Source organism: Chanos chanos, chromosome 7 (assembly GCF_902362185.1).
Source record: "Chanos chanos chromosome 7, fChaCha1.1, whole genome shotgun sequence".
Taxonomy (NCBI): domain Eukaryota; kingdom Metazoa; phylum Chordata; class Actinopteri; order Gonorynchiformes; family Chanidae; genus Chanos; species Chanos chanos.
Genome location: NC_044501.1, coordinates 18,842,100 through 18,848,860, shown reverse-complemented (window position 1 = coordinate 18,848,860; position 6,761 = coordinate 18,842,100). Strand labels below are relative to the sequence as shown.

Here is a 6,761-nt window from a genome sequence, read left to right as displayed (position 1 = left end):
AATTATGAGGCTGGAAACCAGGAAGTAGTGGCTAAGCTGGTGTTGGAGCAGTGGAAAGACTAGCAAGAGGGAGCTCAGGAGCTGATTATGGCCCTAACTGATCATTGGAATTTGAAGTATATTTGTGCTGCAGAAAAGCCTGAACCCTCATCAGGGCAGGTGGGCACTTCTTTTCACTGATTTTACTATTTCTTATCATCCATGATCTAAAAATACAAAGATGGATGCTCTTTCAAGAATCCACAAACCTGAAAGCTCCAGTGAGGGACCTGGGACTGTTCCACCATCCTCACTCATTGTATCTAATATTTTGTGGGATGTTGAGGCGGAGATCTGAAGACCATAAAGGGAGCAACCCGCTCCAGCTACTTGCCGCAAATGGTATAGAAGATGTGCCTCAGAGGTACAGGTGAGAGATCAACTACTCACCTGGATACAAACTTCTCTGGCCACTCGACATCCAGGTATTTTGCAGAACCTTAGAGGTCATTACCAAGGAGTTTGGGAGCCCATCTTGGCTCAGGATGTCAGACAATATGTTCTCTCTTGTGCAACCTTTACGTCACCTTGTCATGCTCCCTCTGGTAACCCATGCCACTCCCTGTACCTCAGCAACCAGCCACACTTCCTACGCTCTTCCTATGCTGCCCCACCTCTCAGGGATCCACTCTACCAACTTTCTAATTACTGGATTGATAGGACAATCATTCAGTCATTACATTCACCTGTTTCTGGTTTGTGTTGTCATTATCATCCTGTGTATGAATACTCCTATTTGTGTCACTGCAAGTTGTGAAGTCTCTTTACTCTCTAGAGTTTTTGAGCCTTGTATCAACTGTTCCTAGGTCTATCTGGGTATGTCTCATAGTCTGGTCCTGGTTCCCACTTGTGGACCAACATTTGTTATTCTGGCTCTGAACTGTTTGTGCAGCTCCTGCCATTGCCCTCCCTTCCACATACCTGAACAATGTGCTGAACCCTGTCTGTTTTGTTACCTCTCTTTTGGAAAGCAACTTCCTTAAACTCATATTCAGCACATGTATCCACCCCAGCACACCCCCTGGTATTCCTGAAACACAGGAAAAGGATAAATAAATATTCTCTGACATGTGGCTCACTCTCAGAGATTTAAGAAGAAGGTATAAATTACCTACATAATGCAGTGTGGGTGTTAGAGAGTACAATGCTTCTCAGTAACCCAGTACACACATTTCCTGTATTAATATGGAGAACAAAATATAAAAAAGGGCAAAGCAAGCCAAAATGGCTGAGATATGTAAAGTAATTTCGGATCGCTGTAGAGCTGACACTTGACAAGTTGTTACAAAGACCTCTCCAGCTAACTCTAAATTGTGTTTAGAAGAGAAAAATAAATGACAGATTGCTGATGTAGTCACTGTATATGGCAACGTCATGCTCTACTGTAAATAATAATTTTATTTACATTTACATTTAATGTAATATGATATATAAAGTATATCACAAGAGGCTATGACATTGACAGAACGCAAAATCCTTACATGTACAAGAAATGTCAACAAATTACTAGTGTACTGTCTGCACCTCATAGGTTCATTGACCTCTCACAGGAATGCATCATAACAGCCTTAATTCACAAGGTATGATAATGGAAGCTTTGATTTAAAAAAAAGGAACAGTTCACATAGTCTGGAGGATTTTCAGTTTGTTTGTTTGTCTGTTTCTTGGCAACAGAACATAAAATCAGTCTCAGATATCGTACATAATTACATATAAAATGCACTTCAAGTCTGTAGGTGTAAAAATGAGGGGGGATGTCAAACCTATTTAATAAAGCACTGAATCCAAGGGAATGGAATTAAAACCAAAGCCTTTATTCGTACTTTTTTTATGTGTTCGACCACTATTTTCTTTACATTGAAACACACACAAATTTTATCATTACTTGTGCATATGACATATGTTGTGTCGTTTCACCAGTTATACTTAAAAAGTAATTTCAGTTTATATTGTGCAGCCCCATGAAGAATGCTCAGAAACACAAACCAAACACAAAAGAAGTAGAAATGAATCCCCTGTAAATTACGACCTGACAAACTATTCAAGAAAGAAAATTAAATCATACCAACAGTGTAATTGTGACCAAAAGTAATAAAATTAACTAATTTTCAATGGTTTGCTGCCTTTCCAGTGGTACTCCTTCCCAAAGCAACAAATGTAAGAGGAAAACCTAGAGCAGAGGTTAACTCTTGAACTCAGTAAAATGCACAACTTGATTGCAAAACACCTGTTTCAATAATACAACAACACAAACAAAGAATTGAACAATTGATTAATACTGATTTAACACAAAAGCAGTTAAAAAAAATTGATATATATTTCAGTGTTTTAAGGCTAGTTCATAAAGGAGTAGTATTGCTTTTGAGAATTTTTCATTTTGTGATGATGGACAAATAAAAGTTTAACATAAAAAACAGCAATATTCTACTTATAATTACTCCTGTTTTGTTCTTTTTCTTTTCAAGCATATCCTACAGCACAAATATCTGATTACGACAATGGAAATAAGAACTATGAGTAAAATAGAAGCCAATAAAAACAACATGACATCAGCGGAGTGGTAAGTGTACCAAGGCATTTTGTAGGACTCTGTACGCAAATGAGCAGCCCCCTTATGTCTCATAACATATTCAATCCAGAAAAGGGCTGTGTCTAAAGAATTCATTGGCCTATCCCTCTGTAGAGCAGAAAGCATCTTCATCTTTGTCTGATAGGATGGATCATTGAGCACTTCCTGTAAAGCCTGCAGGAAGATGTTCTTGTCCATGGTTGCAATATCTACAATCTTGGCCACTCCTTTAATTTGCATCTTAAAAAGGTTGTCTGGTTGGTCAAAGATCAGTGGAAGGCCCACTAATGGCACACCATGGTATATGGCCTCCTGAATTCCATTGGTTCCTCCATGAGATATAAACATTCTTGTCTTTGAATGTCCCAGAAGATCATTCTGTGGCATCCATTTGACCAGTAAGGTGTTGTTTCCAAGGGCAGACGGTCTATCCCCAGTGTGTCTCCAAATCACCTTTTGGGGCAGTTCAGCGAAAGCAGCAGCAATGTCATCGGCCATGTCGTGCGGTAGTTGTTCAAACAAAGTCCCCATAGACATGACTATTACACCATGTTCACCAGACGATTGCACGAAATCCTCCAGATCTTGGGGAAGAGGTTTTGCTGGCTTACACTGGAACCCGGACATGTAAATGACGTTTGGCATGGTAGGACGTGGGAATTCAAAGATGAAATCGACCCTCATTAGCCAGATATCAGCTGCTTGAAATAATTCAAAGTAGTTCACATCTGGTCCGAAGTAGCGTTCACAGAGCTCTCGAAAAGGCCTTTCTAACATTTTAAATTGAACCTGTGATATCAGGTAAACTAGCATATTTTGAACTCTTTGTAAAAAACTCATACGATCAGACAACTGCAACATTGGAATAGGTACATAGGAGAGCGGTGAGGGAGCTATAGCAAAATGAGCTTCACCACGGACAGTCCACCTCACATTATAAACCAAAGGTAACTTGAGGTAGTGAGCCAGTAGAGTGCCTGGACTGAAAGCAGGGTCTGTCAAGACCAAGTCATACTTTGCATCTCTCAGGGTCTGCATCAACTCCTTGTCTTCAAACATGTAGGTCACCAGTTTGCAAAGTTTCTCAAACATGTCTTTAGTTTTTGACATCATTTCCATATCTAGTTTTATACGGGCCCAACGTGATCCTTCTCTGACTATATGCAGCAATTTATTCACATACACTTTAGCTTCCTCTTGTTTCACTCCACCACCAGAATTCAGCTGAATAGTGCTGTAGTAAGGAGATGTTTCTTTGACATACCAGCTGTCTTGGGGTCGTATGACTGTGATGCTGTGACCTCTCAAATGGAGGCCCTCCAATATATATTGCATATTGATCCAATGACTTCCTTCCACAGGGAAAACCAGAACTTTTCCTCCTTGCAGTACAGGAGCTATGGCTGCCAGCAGGGTCACCAACATTAGATGTGATATGTGCATCTTGAAGCACCTGTGGTACAGAGAGAGAGGGGGGGGGGTACTTTTGATGCTAATTAGAGAGAATATAGTCCTTTACCAATTCTGTATATCCACAGATTTTTTAAAGAACAAAGGTCTAAAGCAAAGGTCTGCAAATGGAGAGCTTTTGAGGACAAATATATGTCATGTGTCAGGTGTGGTATGTCATGAATCAAGTGCAAAATAATTAAGTAATTGGACCCACAAAATCACAAACCAACAAAATTATTCAAAATTAACAACAAAATTAATCAACCCAGGTTTTCCTGCTCCAGCAAGGTGTAACCTCTTGTAAAAATCTAAATCTAAATGAAATTGCAAAAATGGAGAAAACAAGGAAAGTTTACTACATCCACATCTACTACAAAGACCAATAAAATAATTATTCAAGGTTTTTAGATATTTCAAAGTCATATCAATGCTAAAAATGACACAGTCAATGCTGTAGAGGCCTGCAAAAATTTATGAATCGAGAAGGCTTAAATTTAGCAAATGCATAAATTCCAACAACAATACTATAAGCACTTCATACCTTTTCTCCAGAACCTATTATTTTTATAATCATATATGACAACTACCTGTATCCTTGGAGGTGACAATATCAGAATTAGAATTTAGTTTACTGCCAAGTAGGATTACCCCTACGAAGAATATTTCTTGGTGTGTAGGTGCACCATACAAATACAACATACAAATACAAATACAATACTAACGTACAATGTATAGCAGCAGCCGTGAAACACAGACAAAAATCAAAAAGCAGTGCAAGGAGCTGTACGACGTACAGGGATACTATGAATATAATAAAAAAATATTTTAAAAGAGGTAGAAAAATGCTGAATGCTGAAAACTAAAATGTAAGAATTGCAAAGTGCAATAGATAGCTCCACAGTAATAATCAAATGAGTAGCCATGAAGATTTCTTAATCACAAATACGAAAGCCTTTTCAATTATGATTATTTATTTTTATTTTTTTAGGTTTAATGAATTCTGTCTTTAGTGGCAGTTTCAGTTGTGTCTGGCATATCTAGAGGCAGACAAAAATAAATATGAAAATAATATACAAAGTGGTAAATGTTAAGAAAGTCATTTGCGGTATAAAGTGATGTTTGACAACAGTGATGTTTAGGAAAACGTAGGGTGCACTGCTTAATGGAAACAGGTGTAAAATGAAGGGAGGAGGAGAGGACAGGCCTCTATGTCTTGTTCACACCCCCTTGAGGACAGTGTTCTTGAACAACTATTCAGCCCGTGATTCAGGGCTTTCTGCAGTCTGCATGTTTTATGTCGAAGTTCATGGACAATGATATTGGATTTTATCTGTCCCTACAAACTGTCTTATATTTAAATATGTAAAGAGACACATAATATAAAAGCTAATTCAACATGATCTGTACATGTTAACATAAGCTCCTGTAGCACTCAAAACTGCACCAACACCGCAGCCTGTTTAGCTTTCACCAAAATCATCAAAATCCAAAAAGAGTTTGACCACTTTTATGTATTTTAACATGAGCAATACCAAAATGGACAGGTACAGTCAAAACTGGCCTTTAGTCATGTATACCAAGTTGTAAATGATACATGGTTTCCTGGATGGTTTCATGGAATCACAGATATCATAAAAAAGCCATGAACAGTTTTGGTGCCATTTCAGGAAGTCTTTTAAGGTAAAGAATGCAAAGCAGTTTTACTTGTTATTTATTCAATTCAATCAATCTTTTCAATAGACAGTATTTTGTTGTGCCAGGTGTCTCCGTTGAGCAAATATCAAAACAAAACTGCATCAAACGGGTCAGAGCATGATGGCTGATATATTTGTATTTATAGGTCACATCTGCTTGCTCCAAACTGACAAACATGATGAAACATGAACATGATGAAACACTAAACAATTCTTTGTTTCCAATACTGTTTCCTTACATTTAAATCCGTGCTTCTACTACTGCTCCGCTGTGCAAGTTAATAGAAGAGCACATGTGCTATTTGCAGAGAATAAGTCTCACTGTCACATAGCTTTCACTTTGCACTCTTCCGTAGCCATTGAAAGATACAGCCACACAAAGTCATTTTTTAAAAAAATCTATAAACAAAAGATAAATAGAAAATATAAAACTTGAAAGACTTCTACCTGTGTACAATCCCACTGAAAGGCTCTGAGATTAGGAGAGAGGGTGTATGTGGCCAATGCTTTGTGATGAAAGCAAGAGCAAAATGTTCAAAAGTTACGCCCACACCCAGTCATAAGTTCAGTAAACATTACCTCAGCCTCTCTTAAAGGGCAAGTCAGGATATTTTTTTTGTATGTACTGAACCACCATGAACAGTGCATAGTCAGACCACAGTTAACCCTTCAGTGCTTGACTGTGCATATACATGTAAAACAGGTTTCCTCCAGTGTTTGCCCTTGTCAGATTACACTATAGTAGTCGTTTTCAATCCATTTGTCAGGGACCTCCTGCGCTGCACATTTTCTTTCAGCCCAAGTATGCTTGTGTAAGACTGAGACAAAAAAGGACAGGACAGGGGATTCCTGAGGAATGGACTGAAAAACACTGCACAATGGTAAGCATATCTGGGTATTTATAGTGTTCATTGGCTGCATGTATGCACAATTTTCAGGCCATGCCGGAAAAAAAGACATATAGTAAACAGGTTGTATATTGGTCAGTCAGCCAATGGCGTGCGTGA

At 38.4% G+C, this 6,761-nt stretch overlaps 1 pseudogene; it reads right to left on the bottom strand.

Annotated features, from left to right (window-relative positions):
* Positions 1–2,473: 2,473 nt before the first annotated feature.
* LOC115816725 (UDP-glucuronosyltransferase 2B13 pseudogene) lies at positions 2,474–5,608 on the bottom strand (annotated as a pseudogene).
* Positions 5,609–6,761: the final 1,153 nt, after the last annotated feature.